The sequence below is a fragment of the Lynx canadensis genome, chromosome A2, assembly GCF_007474595.2.
Source record: "Lynx canadensis isolate LIC74 chromosome A2, mLynCan4.pri.v2, whole genome shotgun sequence".
In the NCBI taxonomy this organism is placed as follows: Eukaryota; Metazoa; Chordata; class Mammalia; order Carnivora; family Felidae; genus Lynx; species Lynx canadensis.
Window position 1 is genome coordinate 154,556,659 of NC_044304.2, and position 18,313 is coordinate 154,574,971.

The 18,313-nt window shown below is 48.0% G+C and overlaps 1 long non-coding RNA gene across 1 annotated transcript; it reads left to right on the plus strand.

Annotated features, from left to right (window-relative positions):
• Nucleotides 1-1,715: 1,715 nt before the first annotated feature.
• On the plus strand, nucleotides 1,716-5,182 carry LOC115509256. Its single transcript, XR_003967274.1, has 2 exons — nucleotides 1,716-2,392; nucleotides 3,156-5,182. It is a non-coding gene; the product is annotated as an uncharacterized LOC115509256 (long non-coding RNA).
• Nucleotides 5,183-18,313: the final 13,131 nt, after the last annotated feature.

Here is an 18,313-nt window from a genome sequence, read left to right on the forward strand (position 1 = left end):
TCTCTCAAAAAAAAAAAAATGTTTTTTAAGAACATTATTTTGGGGGCACCTGGGTGGCTCAGTCAGTTAAGCGGCCAACTTCGGCTCAGGTCATGATCTCGTGGTCTGTGAGTTCGAGCCCCCTGTCAGGCTCTGTGCTGACAGCTCAGAGCCTGGAGCCTGTTTCAGATTCTGTGTCTCCCTCTCTCTGCCCCTCCCCTGTTCATGCTCTGTCTCTCCCTGTCTCAAAAATAAATAAAACGTTAAAAAATTTTTTTAAAATAAAAAAAGAACATTACTTTGTAAAATCAAAAAAACCCCACTTTTTTAAAAAAGTAAATGATTTGGTAAATAATGTCAAAGTCAAGTTACCATTTCCATGTCATTAACACACACACACACACACACACACACACACACACACACACACACACATTCCATTTTAACTCCAGGGCATCAAAGCACCCAGCTGAGGTCTGAAAGGCATGTTTTTGCTAACGTGTTTTTGCTAACGTCTCCAGTTGGGAAGGAAGGACAGATCAGGTCCGGAGCAAATCTCTGTGGGAAAACTTCAGTATAGTTTGTCTTGGAGCAACTTGTTCTGGAGTCCAATTCCCAATACCATTTAGAGACAGCTCTCACCAGGGAAAAACAAAACCCTGAATGCTTCTGAAAGAACGCATCAAGGTCTGCTGCCTACGATTGCTGTAGAACTTGCTATCGCGATAGAACTTTCATGCTTATTCTTCGTAATGGCGACAGTCATCCAAAAAATCAATAACTTTTCACTGTGCAGTTACTGTGTGCCAGGCACTGTTGTGCTTTGTGGGTTTCGATTTGTTTGATTCACCCAATTAGCTTTTAGCGGAGGAGGTGCTCAAGAAGGAAAGCTCTAGAGGCACCTGAGTGGCTCAGTTGGTTGAGCGCCCTACTTGGGCTCAGGTCATGATCTCGCAGTTCATGAGTTCGAGCCCTACATGGGGCTCACTACGCTCAGAGCAGACAGTGCTTCAGGTCCTCTGTCCCTTCCTCTCCCTCTGCCCCTCCCCCACTCATGCTCTCTCTCAAAAATAAATAGCACATTAAAAAAAAAAAAGAAGAGTGGGGCCTGAGTGGCTCAGTTGGTTAAGTGTCCAGCTTCAGCTCACGTCATTATCTCGGGGTTCCTGGGTTCGAGACCCGCGACCGGCTCTGTGCTGACAGCTCAGAGCCTGGAGCCTGCTTCACATTCTGTGTCTCCCTCTCTCTCTGCCCCTTCCCTGCTTGCGCTCTTTCTACAATATATAAACATTAAAAACAAAAATTTTTTTTAAGAAGAAAGGGTCTCAGACAGCTAGGCTTTCAATTCCCCACCTATAAAGTGGGGGATAATACCCGCGTGGGGGAGAGTAGTTGTGAGGAGTAAATGACATAATGAAGATAAAGCACTTGGGCCCAAGGTTTTCCACTGTAATTTCACAGGCATCAAGAATTGAATGATACATTTGAAAAATATGAACAGCATTAATTAAAAAAAAAAACAGCAGGAAATGGAAAATTTTAAGATTCTAGAGTATTTCAGTCTGCCCTTCAATATGTCCGTCCTGCTGGAGGTGAACTTGGGGGTGGCGTTTGATCTATGGGTCCCCAGGAGCCAGTCTCTGCTAAGCCTGGCGTCATTCCACATCAAAGGAGACAAGGAGAAGTCAGAGGAACCGAAATGCTGCCCACACTTCAAAGGGAGTTCCTCTTCCGGAAGTTGTTACAGCCTTTCAAGGAGGGTAAAACAGCGGTGCAGCTGGGGGGGGGGGGGCACTCTCAGCGAGGTACAGCGACATCCAGCTGGCTTCCACGGTGGGACGCGGAACTTTCCGGGGTCCAAGCAGCACAGCGGGGAATGAAGATGTCGCTGTGTATACAGACCGTCGGCCCCTCCGCCTTCCTCCTTCCCAGCACACTGAGGGGCAATCGGCAAGCTCCGTCTCGGAGTGGACCATCAGCGACGGCCAGTCCCCTGCAGGCGGTGCCCCGCTCTGCGCTCTGTCAAGTCCACAGCTCTGATTCCTGGGCTTCCGCCGAGAGGCTAACACATTGGATGGCTGCGTTTCAAAGTCACAACCAGAAATAAAACGCTCCCTATTCTCGGGGCGGAGACGGCGGGGATGCAGGGAAGTGAGGGAGCGAGGCGGGGGTGGGGAGGGTGGTAGTGAAGAAGGGGCCTAAAATGATCTGCCGTCTCCTGAACAGGTGCTCTGGGCCCAGCATTTGAAGGCCCCCTCTCGCCGGCCCCCCGCCCTCCCGCCTAGGGCCCTCGGCTAAGCTGGCGGTGGACAACAGGCCCTTCTGCACCCGTCCGTAGCTCACTTTCTAGTGACAGAGAGGGACAGAAACGGGCTGAGAGGGCTTGGGGAATTTCCCGGCGCTCCCCTAACAGGTTAGGGAGGTGGTCGAGCTGCGGGCGGACCCTCCGGTAGGCCCTGGGGTACTCCCTCGGCGCGCAGTACTGCCCCGCCCCTGCGATCCCCACCCCATCGACCCTTAGGCATCCCCGTTACCCCCTGCGCGTTCACAGCCTCTCAACACCCCACTGACCGCCCCCCCCACGGGCCGCTCGCACCGCCCAGCCCCCCCCCCCATCCGAGCACACTCCCGACCCCCGCGCGGTCCCACCTCCAACCCCCTACGCACCCCCCTCGCCGGCGCAGCCCGGGTTGTCTCGGGACCCACCCCCCCCCCGCCCCGAAAACCCGGCGGAGCCCGCGCGGGGCGGGGGCCGGATGCGGAGACGTGCCGCACGTGCGCCGCGCGGGGATTGGCAGCTCGGGCCCCGCCTGCGCCCCCGCGCCCCCGCCGAGCTGCGGAGGCCCGGGCTGGTGAAGGGGCGCCCCGAGCCGCGGCGGCTGCAGCCGGTCCGGAGCGCGGGGGGCTGCCCGGGCGCGCGGGGCCGGGCTGCGGGGTGCGGGGTGCGCGGTGCGCGGCCCGGAGCGGCGGGGGAACAATGACAGCGGGATGGGAAGTGGGAGGGGGGTTGGAGCAGCCTCCGGAAAGCGCCGCCAACTGCACGGGTGCTCTCTTGCCCGGCGCGGCTAAAACGGGCTTGCTCAGAGGGGCCGGAGCTGCCGTTTTGCCGAGTGAAAATACTTTCTGTAAGTGATGAAAAAATTTTCCACTTTATTCGGTTGTTGGCTGGGGCCCAGTGCATCGAAGTCCCAGAGTTCTTCGGGGAGGAGCCAGGAGGTTTACTGCATCCTCCGACCTGTGTTTCACGGGGAGAAGAGTTAAGAAGCCTGAGCATTCTAACGCAGCTGGCGGAGCTTGAGAAAGTGACAAAGGCAGAGCTCGTGTGCGTGGCTCGGGGACTGATGCCCCGCCTCTGAGCCGGGGACCAGAAATGTGTCCATTAAGGGACTGGTAATGGCTGGGTTTAGCCTGGGACGGTTCCCCCAAGGAGGCGATTTGAGAGGAGGCTGTAGGTGCCCGGCCTGGGACTGGAAGAGCAGTCCGGGAAGGGCCCAGGGGGCGTGGAGGGCGCTCCCACTGGCCACCTGGGGACAGGAGGCAGCAAAGGCGCCAGCAGCCCTCAGAGATTCCCGGGGCTGTGAACTGCGCAGGGCCTGTGGCTCCTGGTCCCAGCTACAGTCAGCCAATAAAAGATACACGCAGGGGACCCCTTCCCCCCCCCCCCCTCCCCCGCCCCCGGAGCCAATGGAAACCTACCCGCCGGCGGAGGAATTGCCACCGGCCTGCGGAGGAAACATTTTCGGACACCTGGCCAAGAGGCTTCCCTTGGGGGTTGCCTTTCCAGGAGCCCAGGACAGGTGTGTATGAAGGACCAAAATACCAGGAGCGTGTTCAATTAGTCATTCTTTTGGATCAGAGCGCCTGCTGCTTGTAAAGCCACACACACGCCATTACAAACTGTGAGTGGGCGAAGAGCAAAGGCAAGAGGGCAGAGGGGAAGAAACGTGCTTCCTGCCCTGAGCATCTTAGAGGGGCCTTTCCCCCTGTTGTATGTCCTGCATCATGTTCCCTGCTGTAAAGGTTAGCGTCTTGTATTTGTGTAATGCTTTACAGTTTCAGACTGTATGATTTATCTGGTAAGCACTGTAACCTATAAGACAGGTATTATTACTCATGTTTGACCAGCAGAGGAAGTGATGCTCAGATTAGCTAAACCCTACACCCAAAGTGATACTGCCGTTAGTGATGGCTGTGGGACTAGTACTCAGTGTTGTGGCTGCAAATCCAGGGCTCTTTAAATACATCAAAGGAAGGAAAGCAGGCCTGCTCTATGATTCTGGCGCCCAGGACACACCCAACAGTTAGAATGAAATCCAGAAGGACTAGGTTAATTTCTTAGTCATTGCTCCTTCAGATCGTCCCCTTGCAACACAGGTGAGCTCCAGTATTATACACCTGTGTGTGAAGAAGGGGTTCCATTGACTCGCTGCCAGGAAAGCCAGTCCTGAAGGTAAGAACAGAACGGGGGGATGAACACGGGTCACCAGCTGTGGCTCCCTTCCTTATCCACACTTAATAGTGCCTGAGAATGAGCAGAAGGACAGCTCCACTCACGAGAGCCCAAAAGGGAAGGAAAAGCACTGATGGTAGGAAAATGCTGTGTCGTGTGTAAGACCTTGGAGGAATATAGGGTAGGGAACTGAGAATGGGTGGGAACTTTTTTTCACTAAAATAAAATGAAAGAGTCAGTACTCTAAACCGAGATAAGGTCAGTGGCTTACATTTACATGACTTCCATTCTGACCAATGGACCATGTTTGCTTCATTTCCTTACTCTCTAGACGTGCACTGTTCCTACAGTAGCCACTAGCCGTGTGTGTATGCTGAGCCCTGAAATGTGGCTAGTCCAAATCGAAATGTGCTGTCCATGTAAGAGTCACACTGGATTTGCAAGACTTGGGAAAAGTAACAGCTTACTGACACCTTTAACACTGATTATGCCTTAAGAGAATATTGGGGATCCACTGAATTAAAATCAAATACATTATTAAAATTAGTTTCATCTGTGTTTCACTTGTTTTCATGTGGCTCCTAGAAAATTTTAAATTGCATACATGGTTTGTGGGGGCTGAGAACGTTCTTGATCTGGGTGACAGAGATTTATGGATATGTGCGTAGGTGTTCATTTCATCCAACTGTGCCCTTAAACCTTGTGTACTGTACTGCTATATGTTAATAAAAATCCGTTTAAAAAATTTAAAAAGAAACTAACAGTGGGTTCCTGTTGCATTTAGAGCAAAAGCGAAGCTCCTCTCCTGGGCCGCCAGACCTGGCCTGCTCCTCTCCCTCGCCGGATACCATTCTCCCCATGGCTCACTGACCTTCCCACTTCTCCAGTGTGCCTAGCTCATACCCATCTTGGGATATTTGCATTTGCATTTTCCTCTGCTTGGAAGGTTTTTCGTCCAGATCTTCTTTGCTCCCATTCATATCTCAGCTCAAACATCATCACCTCCTTCTTCCTTGACCATCTATATCGGTTAAGATGTTTTGGTCAAAAGGAACAAGAAACCTAAATCGGCTTAAACATTGAAGGGAGTTTATTGGCTGTACAACTAAGTCCAGAAGCAAATCAGGCTCCAGCCAGGGTATAGTCAGGATTTTTCTGTGATTCTCTGGGTGCTCCCCTCAACAGGTCACCTTTATCCTCATGCTCAATATGGCTCATGCAGCAATATGGCTGCAAGCAATCCCTGGCCTCGCATCTATATCCAACCTCATCCAGAAAGAGAGATTCTTGTCCTCCAACACTCAAAGGAAAGTCCTGGACTTCACCTAACCAGTCCCTTAGCCCAGGAGAATCCCACACACTAACTGGTGTAACCCTGAACCAGTCAGTGCTCAAAGGACCCTAATTAGTAGGCTTAGGCGGTGAAAGCCCCATGCCACCACCCAAATCTCAAGGCTACGATGTGTTTGAGACATTTGGATGGGTGCTGGGGAAGCAGCTGATGTGTCACTAGACCACCCTACCACCTTGAGTCACTGTCAAACCAGTACTTGGCAAACTTTTCCTGTCATGAAAAAGAGTAGATAATGAGGGTTTGCATGCCTCCTAGAAGTTTGTATTGTTTTAGAATCCTTAAAAATATATAAATGATTCTTAGCCCACGGGCCTTACTAACTAGGCCAAGGGCCGGAGTTGACCCAAGGGCTGGATTTGCCAACCCTGATCTAGACCATCGTGATGCTTGTGATGTCTAAATTTACCTTGTTTATTTATTTCCCCTGACTATAATGTAAGCTCCATGAGAGCAGCAATCATGTCTGTCTTACTCACCACTGTCCTCTCAACACCTAAAACAGTGCTGCGCAGAGATGCTCAATAAATACTGGACGAACGATGAGAAGAACTTTATGTCAGAGTAGGAGGACCCAGTGCCTTGCTCTGACCTGGCTTTTTCTGCGCTCCCCTCTAGAGGACACAGCTGTCCCATCCTGGGCAGGACAGCCGCTGGTCCATGAGATGGCTTTATGCAAACTGAGAAAAGGAAATCGCTCTGACTGATGCAGCCTGGCACCCAAGGCCATGGTGAGGGGGCAAGGACTGGATTGTGTACAGCGGCCTCGGGGTGGAGTTCTGAGTCAGGGTTCTAAGATCTCACCTTCTTTTATTGTTCCCACACCTCTACGGCAAATCCTCTGGCTGTGCTCTGCGTGCTGCTTTGACTCTCTTCTCTTTCACCAACTCCCCATACCCTCTTGTTCCGGTTTTCAGCAAAATGACTGCAATTTGCATGTACTGAAGTGAAATTCTCATTTGGTACCTGGAAGGGCATCCAAGCGTAACAGAATGTGGCATCGGGTCAGTATGCGGTGGGGGAGGGATTTCTGTCCAGTGCGCTTACTAAAGCTCAAGAAAGACAGTGGGAACCTAGAAACAGGGCCAGCCAAAGTCGTCAAGGAAATAGGGAAGCTACCATAAAAATACAGAGAAATGGGGCGCCTGGGTGGCGCAGTCGGTTAAGCGTCCGACTTCAGCCAGGTCACGATCTCACGGTCCGTGAGTTCGAGCCCCGCGTCGGGCTCTGGGCTGATGGCTCAGAGCCTGGAGCCTGTTTCCGATTCTGTGTCTCCCTCTCTCTCTGCCCCTCCCCCGTTCATGCTCTGTCTCTCTCTGTCCCAAAAATAAATAAACGTTGAAAAAAAAAAATTAAAAAAAAAATACAGAGAAATATGTTGAGGGTTCTTCCATCTGGGAAGATAGAAGCCAAGAAGGAATCACATCTGTTTGATCATGAATGTTAGGTGAGGCTGGTCACGAACGCATTCACCAAATCCTGAACTAGACCAGGGTGCCCTGCTTAAAGCTTGAGAGAATTCTGTTTAGGAAGAATAAAAGAAAATCTGACTTCACTCCGTGGGTGGTAAGCTCATGGAACTCATTACCCCAAGCAGGCATCAGGCGGGAAATAAAAACGCCCAGTAACCAAGACTGCTGTTGACAGATTTTAACGACTTACAAGAGGAATGAGGATGCCTTGGGATATCAGGATGTGCTCTTAGAAGTGGCTGACAGGAAGTGTAACTTCACATTGCTTCCCTGCATATCCCCGGAAGGGACAGAGTTCCAAGCAGGAAAGATCACGAGTCATGGCCATAGGCCACCCATGTCTTGGGAGGTCTGGAAGATTCCCTTGCTCAGGGCAAGGGGGCCTCATGGATCAAAGAGTGACTTCCCCAACTTGGGTTCCTCTAGGCCAGCTACAATCTGTCACTGGGAATCTGGAAGTCATTAAGATAATAAAATGATGTTCGTGGAAACATTACATAAATGCCTACTCAGTGGAAACTCACCTGTTGTCATTGTAATAGCTAATGTATATTATGTGCCACGTGCTGCTATAAGTACTTATTTAATCCTTATAACAACCCTGTAATATGGGTACTATCATATCATCATCCTATTTGACAGGTGGGAAAACTGATTCACAGAGAAATAACTTTTTCAAGGTCCCACAGCTAATAAGTGATCCAGGATTCAAACTCAGGCTGTGGAGTATATAATTTCCCCCATGAAACCAGGGTTAGGGCCACCCCTACAATTCTACTGAGGAAGACACTGCTCAGCTCCAGTCAAGTGTTTCCATGAAGGAATGCAGGCCCATCGTGCCCATATAGATTTTTTTCAAGGAAAGTCATACGAGTCAACACTTGGTTCTGGATCGAGCAAATCCAGCTAAGTCTAGCCTGAAGTCATCTGGCTCCTGACTTCTGCTCTGCCCGCACCACCTCTCCAGCAACATGTCTCACAGACAAGACGCTTGACCCAAGTTCCTAGGCATGTGCTCTGATCGGTGGGACAGACTCACGGGGCTGGGGTGCTTCTGTGACTGGGGGGTCTGTCCCTACTGGAACAGATTTTGTGTCCCTGCCACTCAGCAATGTCCAGTAATCTCTCTGCTCCCTTGCAGTTCCAGGACCCACTGGAAACTATGAATGCCATCACTGAAAGTAGCATCAAAGGCTCTGAGGCAGAGAGGTTGGATGTGTGGGGAGATAGGCTCTCTGGCATAGAACTTGATTGTCCAGAAGAAGCGCATAAACCACACAAAATGTTTAGAATCCAGGGCTACACCTTAGATCTGGTGGGTTCTGAGAAAACTGGCAAAGCAGAGGCAGGGCAAGAACCCGTGGCATCTAGTGGAGCCTTCATTCAGGGTCACCCCATAGGGTTGGGCAGGTTGCGCACTGCACCTCAAGTTGAACAAAGAGGACTGGGGGCCTTTTCCTAGTTTACACAAAGGCGCTATCTATTTGTTAAACTGAGCACTCCTGAGGCTGTGTCTGCCCAGAGGAAGGACCTGCCCAGAGGAAGTCTCCATATGTACCTGGGGGACCCTGAAGAAATTTGGGGTGCTGCTCTATAGCACAGAGCCTGATGCACCACCACCTCAGGACAGGGCTCCGAGCTCAATGACAGGACTGAAGCTCAGCTTCAGTCCAGGATTTAGAGCTCTGGCTCCCCAGCTCCCTGTACCAGCCAGTGCTCCAGGGAGGAAGAAGAGGGAGGGCAACGAGGCCAGCCTGCAGCAGGACCAGGGTTCAGCTTCCTCATTCCGTCCCCAGTGAGGAGAGCAAGGCCTACCCAGCCCCTGGGAGCAGGAAGCGAGAGAAAAGGCCACACCTGGGCACACGACCCTTTATTGCACAAGAGCCCCACCCCCCTCATAAAAGTGTCTGAAACAGCGTCCTGGATCCTGACCAAACAGATTACAGCAGCGACCTTGGGGGGAAGCCAGCAGAGGGGTGGAGACTTTCTCTCCCCTACAGAACACGGAACCAATCTCAGCTAATCCTCACAATTTCCCTGTTCACGGGTAAGGAAACTGAACCACGAGCTAAAGAAAGATAAGGAATTGGGTCAAGGTCACATAACTAGTAAGTTGCAGAAGTGGGCTTTGAACTTGAAGTAGACGCTGTGGCCTCTGTCCAGGTTCCCCTTCAGGGCTGATGACAGCTCACAGCCAGTCCCTCAGGAATAGCCCTGCCTGAAGGGAGCCACCCCGCGTCCAACACTGGCCCCTTCCTGGGGCGGCCCCCATCCAACTCAGCCGTGCTGGGGTGGGGGTGGGGTACAAAAATCAAATCCCTTGCCTCGATTTGGGACAATTCCGAAGGGCCATCCTGGCTTCAGAGTTTTTGTTGCAACTGTCGCATGTCAACATATCCCTCTGCTTCCCTCACTTCTAAGAGCTGCTGCTGGGGGGCATGCTCCCCAATAAACTCTCTGCTTGCAAATCTCCTTCTTAGCATTGGCTTTGGGGACATCCCACCTAAGATCCCTGCGTTCCCCACCTTTATGAAACACTGCCTCCCACCTCAAGCTTGCCAGGATAGAAGAATCCAGAATTCCAGGAGGGAGGGTGAGGCAAACCAGCAATGAGCAACAGCAGGAAGCCACCATCACCCCCTAGACTAGGACAGAAGATGGGGCAGCGTTACCCGAGCCCAGGGGTCATCCAGCAGAAGCTGGGACCACAGTAGGTCACAGCAGGTCTGTCTGGGAGAAACAGAAACCCCCTACCGGAGACATCCTTGAGGTTTGGGGGCGTAAGACCCTGGCTCCTCCCTTCTCCCTCCTTCAGTTTTATGACTATAGACTACTTATAAGCACAGAGAGTGAATACCCAGGGTTAACTCTGCACCTATTCAGGTAATATTAAAAACTGAGAATGTTAAGTCAGTTTCAGGTCCCTTCTGAAAGGGAAACATTGCTGTGGAACGAGAGCATCATCAGCCTCAGCCCCGGCCCTGCACAGCCTGAATGTCCAGACTTTCTATCCCTCCTGGATCTTTTATCCCTCCTGGATTGGGGTTGGGTAGCCCAAAACAGCCTGGAGAGCCAGGGGACTTTACAGCCAGAGGGTCCATCCTATGGAGGGGCCCCTAACTTTAGGAGTCCGTCACTCCAGGGCATTAAAGTCACCTCGGGGCTGTGAATGTCAGTCCAGAAGAGTGTGTGCATATGTACGGCGTCTCTCTCTGTGGTTCACAGACGGGCGGTGTGTGCACATCTTTTCCAAAGGAGAGGAGTCGTTGGCATCGGTGATAGATGGAATGTGAATATTGTATTGTGTGGAGGGACAGCTCCTCTGGCCTGTCGCCAGGGAAGGAAGACAAGATCCAGTGGAGAGGTGAGGACCAGGGAGCCCAGCCCAGCTCCCGGCTCCAAGGAGGCCGGCCCCGCCCTGGAGACAAGCTGCCATCTGTTTGTTTTCCGGTGGGCTGGAGACCTGGGCTGAAGGCACATCTGCTTCTGTTTATTCTTCCTCCTTATCTTAATGGGCCCCCACCCATCACCCCCTGTTACTCCTTGCCACCCACCTCACCACCGCTGGGACACTCTCTTGCTGCCCCAGGCAAAGACTCAGGGCTGGGGGTTGGGGGGCGGGGGAAGGACAAGCTGGAGACTTGGTGTCCTGGGTTAAGCGTCCTCACTAAACACCACCCCCCCACACACAAGTTCAGCTGGACTCTACGGTCAAAGTGGAAAAGGACAAAAGGAGTAAAAGGCCAAAGACTCTCCTCCCGAGAAGGAAAGCAGGAAACTGGTAGGTTAGCTCTAAGAGAAATGTAATTACATTTAAATTTCAGGTTACACCTAGGCTAATAACTACAACTGGAAATTCCTGTGGGGAGGAGGAAGTTTTCTCTCGTTAAGAGATAATAGAGAGTTACTCGCCCTTGAACCCAGAACAGTCAGTTTCTTACAGGAAGAACTTCAGTCACAGAGGGCCCCTGCTAGCCAATAAGGCACCTTTGTGCAGATTAGAGAAAGGGGCCCCTTCCTCCAGGCGGCTGCCCTCTCACTTCCCAGCACCCTGGGACAGGAGAAAAGGGACAGTTACATAATCCTAGCAGCTCTCCCTTCCTCCCTCCCTTCGCTCTCCCTTTCAATAACCTGGACAGCCTGAGCTCTGAATACACCACCCCAGGAGCAGAGAAAACCACCGGTAGCTGTGAGGGAAGCTCAAAAGGCTTTGAACACTAAACTGGTCCAAAGTCCCTGCTCTATTTCATTCCATGATAAGGCTTTGAGTTGAGCTGTAAGAAAGCTTTCTAATCATGTTCCAGGCCTGACCTGGGTTATGCTAAGTTGTGATTATTGGCAATTTAGAAATCATGAGAAAGGTACCAGATTTCTCAAGGATTTCCTTTTTTTTTTTTAATTTTAATTTTTAATTTAATTTTTTATTTCAGAGAGAGAGAGTGAGTGGGGGGTGGAGGGGTAGAGGAAGGGAGAGGGAAAGAGAGAGAGAGAGAGAGAGAGAGAGAGAGAGAGAGACCCAAGCAGGCTCCATGCTCAGCAAGGAGCCCTACAAGGGGTTTGATCCCACAACGCTGGGATCATGACCTGAGCCAAAATCAAGAGTCAGACACTCAACCGACTGAGCCACCTGGGTGCCCCATCAAGGATTTCCTTCTTTAAATTTTGCTTAATACCTGTCATCACCAAGCATGGTTTTTGCTTCTGTTTTTAAGTGTAGATATTATGAAGTTCCGTTCTTTTTAAGTAGTTCTCTTTTTTTTTGGTAGCAAAATTGGCAATATAGCATGGTGGTTCCAAGCCTGATTTTGGAATCAGAATGATCTAAATTCTAATTCTTTACTCCCCTAATTGCTCACTGAGTGGCCCTGTACAATTTACTTAACTTCTCCACGCCCCAGTTTTCTCATCTATAAAATGGGGATAAGTAAGAGTACTTACCATAAAGAATTGGCACATGAATTAAATGAGGTGATGCATGGAAAACAAAGTTCCGGGCACACAGCACCTAATATCCATTAGCTATTCTTAAGCTTCTTTTAAATGGGTAGGGAAAGTGACACCTTGCTTCTGGGTAACCAAGAAGGATGACCATGTTTTCTGTCTCTTAGAGAAATGGCTGATTCACTGTCTGGGGCAGAGAAAGTGAAACTGGGGCATCAACTTGTGCCAAAAGACTAGGAAGTGTTCAAAAACATAGGAGATATAGAAGGGATTCTTCCTGGCCAAATGTGGGACAATTAGAGCACCAAAATGAATAATGACTACAACTGGTAACATGATGAACAGAACACACTCTATGTGTCCATAGTGATATTCAAAACAAGAGGGGAAGGAAGGGAAATAGCTAATAAAAGTGGAAGGAATAATAGAATTGGATATCACTATTTTGCAGCCCCCAATAAAATAAGTGATTTATACAAAGTTTATCAATGGAGCCACTGGATAAAAGTTTACTAGACAGTAAGATATTCACTTTGCCACAGAGGACCCAAGTATTATCAAGGGGGAAATTTCTCTTTACAATAGAGAGATCTGGGAGTCTGTATCTTAACTGAGTAATCAAACAGAGCATCACCAATAGTACAACAATTATGCACCTTCTGATGTAATATAATCTTTTTTTAAGTTTATTTATTTTGAGAGAGAGCGTGGGAGGGGCAGCGAGAGAGACAGAGAGAGAGAGAGAGAGAGAGGGAGAGAGAATCTCAAGCAGGTTCTGCACTGTCAGTGCGGATCCCAGTGTGGGGCTCGATCATGACCTGAGCTGAAATCAACAGTCAGACACTCAACCAACTAAGCCACCCAGGTGCCTCTGATGTAATATAATCTGAAATACACAATACCGCCTGTGAATTATTCCTGCCAAAGTAACTACCATGAATCTAACGAAGCCTCATGACTACATTCCAGCACATGAGAAAGATGGAGATAGAGGAACAAGAGAAATCAAGAAGATAAACTCACAATGTGGAACAGACCATAAGACAACTGACCGGTGACAAAGGCTCACTCCTTGACCGGACTTTAGTCAGGCTCCTTTGAATGTCTTTTGATTAGGACTTGAACTTGGTCCCCACTCTGTCTTGAGCCTGCCCAGCTAGTCTTAGCAAAGAATCTTGCTAAATCATCCCCCACCCTTGACATCTGATCACCCTTGACTTCGGATCAAGGTCTTCCACCCAGCTTTGATGTCTAAGTCCCTGACCTGCCCTTAGCGAGTCATTTCAGGCCAGTGTAGCAAGAATCCCACTTACCCTTGATGTCTGCTCTTAGTACTTGTCCATCCACCGATGCCCTCATCCTGCTCTTTGGCTATAAATCCCCACCTGTCCTTGTTTCAGAGCCGAGCACAATCTGTCTTCCTTATTACAATAATCTTCGTTATCATTTGACAATAATTTTTTCATTAACACTTCAAAAAGTTAATGTCATTTAACAAAAAAAAGGTGGATTACTTTAGAATCAAAGAGGTTAGAAAGACTTAACAATCAAATGAATATAAAGGGTACCATGATTGGATTCTGACCAAAAACGAAAAAAAAAAAAAATCTACGAAAAATATTTGGAGGACAATTAGATCCTTTTGATTATGGACTGGATATTACAAAAGTATTGTTAGTTTCTGCAGGTATGATGATGGTACTGGTTATGAGGAGGATGTCTTTACTCCTGTGAAATACCCACATTTTGGTAACACCTGTATGTAGAAGTTGTCTTAGTTTCCTAGAACGGTTGTAACAAAATAACCGCAAGCAGGTGGTTTTCAGCAACAGAACCTTGCCCTCTCACAGTTCTGGAAGCTAGAGGTCTGAAGTCAAGGTGTCAGCGGGGGCCATGCTTTGTCCGAAGCCTCTGGGGGAAGATCCTTCCTTGCTCCCCCCAGCTCCTGGGGCTCTGGCAATCCTTGTTGTTCCTTGGCTCGGGACCACATTCACTCTAATCTCTGCCTTCAAGTCACGTGTCCTCCCCCCTGTGCCTCTCTGTGACTTCAAATCTCTCTCTCTTTATGAGGATACCAGTTACTGGATTTAGGGCTCACCCTACTCCAGTACGTTCTCACCTGCACTTGATCACATCTGCAAAGGTGCTACTTATAGGTAGGTCACGTTCACTGGTACGAGGGTTGAGGACTTCAGGCTGTCTTTTGGGGGAACATAAGTCAACCCACAACAAGGGTGAAATGTCAGGATGTCTGAAATTTACTAATTTCAGAAAAAAATTTTTTAACCAAAGAAAGTGTGAGAAAGGAAAAAAAACTAATGTAGTGAATGTGATCATCGTGAAAGCTACGTGGAAGGTTTAGGGGTGAGTATTGTATTCTTTCAACTTTTCTGTATGTTTGAAAATTTTCAAAACAAAAAATTGAAGAAAATTTAAAAATAAATAAATAAATGAATAATTGAAGAAAAACCAGACTCCTGACAATTCTGCCATCCACAATCTTATTGTTTCATTCATTTATATATATATGTGTGTGTGTGTGTGTGTGTGTGTATGTGTGTGTGTATATATATGTATATATGTAAATACATATATGTAAATATATGTATATATATATTTTTAACAAGCATTCTCATTTTTAATAAGCACTTAAAGATGATTCCAATGCACCACTAGGGTTGAAAAAATACTATAAATGCTAATACTATACCATACTATTAAAAATACTATTGGGTGGCTCAGTCAGTTAACGGTCTGACTTTGGCACAGGTCATGATCTCACGGTTCATGAGTTCAAGCCCCACATGGGGCTCTGTGTTGACAACTCAAATCCTGGAGCCTGCTTCGGATTCTGTGTCTCCCTCTATCTCTCTGCCTCTATCCTGCTTGTGCGCTTTCTCTCTCTCTCTCTCTCTCTCTCTCCCTCCCTCCCTCCCTCCATCTCAAATAGTAATTTAAAAAATACTACTACTACTAAATACTAAATATATATATACACTAAAACACTAAATATATTTAGTAAATATAAATACTAAATACTGTAAATAATACTATCCTTATATTTATAGTACTAAATGCTATAAATATCATAAATACTAAAAATATTATAAACTCACATGGATGTATATAAATCTCCTTCCCCTTCTTTCTACTAACACATTCTAAGATGTATTCTTTTTTTTTTTTTTTTCAATGTTTATTTATTTTTGGGACAGAGAGAGAGCATGAACGGGGGAGGGGCAGAGAGAGAGGGAGACACAGAATCGGAAACAGGCTCCAGGCTCTGAGCCATCAGCCCAGAGCCTGACGCGGGGCTCGAACTCACGGACCGCGAGATCGTGACCTGGCTGAAGTCGGACGCTTAACCGACTGCGCCACCCAGGCGCCCCTAAGATGTATTCTTTTAAGAGCGTAAATTTATGTAAAATTGTGTCCACCAAAACAACATACACATACACACACTCATACAAAGATGGTGAGTATTTCAGAGCACACTGTCCAATGTAACAATGTCTAACAACTTATTATTAGATATATATTTCACAATAGGGAGTTATATCCAAACTAAATTTATTTCCCTTGAATAGGCTTCAGCTAGGATTTTTTCACCCCTCTCTCTGCTCTTATCTCTCTTATGGGTTATATGCTTTTTTTTTTTTTTTTAAGTCTCTTTACCCACATCTTAGCAGAGCTTGGGGAGGAGGCTTGAGGCTGATGCACATGTTCAGTCTGCTGTGTTTAACGGGAAGTCCTCAGAACCCAACGTTTTCCACCCTAATTTTATTGAAATAGGCTTCCTCATGTAAACTAGTCCCAATTTTGAAATGGAAGTCAAGGAGAAATATGACTTGATTCACGTAGTTTGAAGACCACTTTCCAAAAATGCTTTTGGCCTGCGTGGTTAAGTCTGAATGATCAGTCTAAGTATAATCGTCTGACCATCACGTGTGGACCGTGTATACACAGCTCAAACCCAAAGCCCCAGCCTCGTCCCTTCTGATGAACACCAGTGCCCACAAACAGAAGGTTCCCCTTCTCTCGCCCTGGAATAAACAGGAAGGTCTCTTGGAGCTGTGGTCTCAGGGCCATAGCCCTGCCCCTAATTTCTTCAGACCCTTTACTAAGAACTGAGTCATTGCAACATCGTGCTCAGCCAGCTGTCTCAGCACAAGAAAAGCTTTGCTGTGGTATGAGGTTTTGTGGGCTGCAAACTACATCTAGGTCAGCAAATTAAACTCCACGGTGTGGTTACACAGTCCAGCTTCATCTAGCTCAAGGGCTGTCTGACTTCACTCTCTGGGCAATGGCTCCTCTGGCACTTGGGACACCCTCGGCGGGTGTTTAAGGTACAACACTTCAAGCCTAAACCACTGGATGGCATGTGCCTAAACACAGAATCTTGTTTTCTCCGCCAGGGCTCCAGGGTATGTGAGTAACAGCACTCCACATCCGTAGACACTGAGATTTTGTGTGTGCATATTGGGACAAAAGGGGAAGGTGGAGACGTATTTCTTTGTTCCTTATTTTCATCTACTAGTTGTGTTTTTTTGCTGCCATGATGACCCAAAATGAGCCTTTTTTTTTTTCTCAGTTCCCTTTCATGGAAGAAGAATTTTAAGTTTCAAGAAGAATTTCATAACAGACGGCCAACTGGTATACCTGGATAGGGTTTTACAAAAGGCAGTAAGTAGTTCAATGGAGTGGAGTCACCTGGTTCAGGAACTGGGTCTCAGGTTTACAGTGGATAAAGCCCTCAGATATGTTAAAAATTCAAAACAACTCAGCAAACACTTACTTGAGGGCCTGCTGCTATCCAGGGCTCAGGAATACAGATGTGAAAACCAGAGTTGCCTTTCAGGAGCTCTTTGACAATGGAGAAAGTTCACCAACATTCTAGTGGATGACTACACTTTTTACCACCTAGCACCTACTCACACTTCCGGAAATAGTACCCCAAGTTCACTCTGGGGAAAACCCCTCCTTCATTCTCTGTGTGCTTTCATTGGAACTAGATCTGCCCCTGGCTCTAGAGCTGAGATACAAACTCAGGCCTGGCCATAGTGATTGGTTGAAGATATACATGAAATGTTTGCTGATAGTATTCAGGAAGAAGTACTAGATACTTTTTACCAGGGTTGCTACCAATAAGGATGATATGAGAATAGAGTTGCCAGAAGCCACAAGATGAAATCTAAGAATGAGGCCAACACAGCAGAAGATAGACCTGAATGAGAGAAACTGAGCTCCTTGGTCAAGCCATTCTTGAAGTTCCATATATTCCTACACTTTCCTGTTAATTGTCCCAATTATCATTTTTATTTGTTTAACCTACTCAGATGGCATTCTCTGTAATTGGCAACTGAAACAGTTCTGTGTCATAGGTTGAATAGTGTCCACCAAAAGTTCACGTCCACCCAGAACTTCAGAATGTGATCTTATTTGAAAATAGGGTCTTAGGGGCGCCTGGGTGGCGCAGTCGGTTAAGCGTCCGACTTCAGCCAGGTCACGATCTCGCGGTCCGGGAGTTCGAGCCCCGCGTCAGGCTCTGGGCTGATGGCTCAGAGCCTGGAGCCTGTTTCCGATTCTGTGTCTCCCTCTCTCTCTGCCCCTCCCCCGTTCATGCTCTGTCTCTCTCTGTCCCAAAAATAAATAAACGTTGAAAAAAAAAAAATTAAAAAAAAAAAAAAAAAGAAAATAGGGTCTTAGAAGACGTAATCAGTTAAAGATGTTACAATGACATCATCTTTAATATACAGTGTGCCCAAATATTTTTTTAAGTTTAATTACTTATTTGGAGAGAGACAGAGACAGCACAAGTGGGGAGGGGCAGAGAGAGAGAGAGAGAGAGAGAGAGAGAGAGAGAGAGAGAATCCCAGGCAGGTTCCACACTGTCAGCACAGAGCCCGATGTGGGGCTCAATTCCACGAAAACCGTGAGATCATGACCTGAGCCGAAACCAAGAGTCGAACACTTAACCAACTGAGCCACCCACAGTGTGCCCCAAATCTAACGACTGGTCTTCTTAAAGACGAGGAGAGGCAGAGGTTGGAGGCATTTATGTTGCCAAAGGCCAAGGAGCGCCTGGAGCCACCAGCAGTGAGGAGGAAGGCGAGGAAGGAT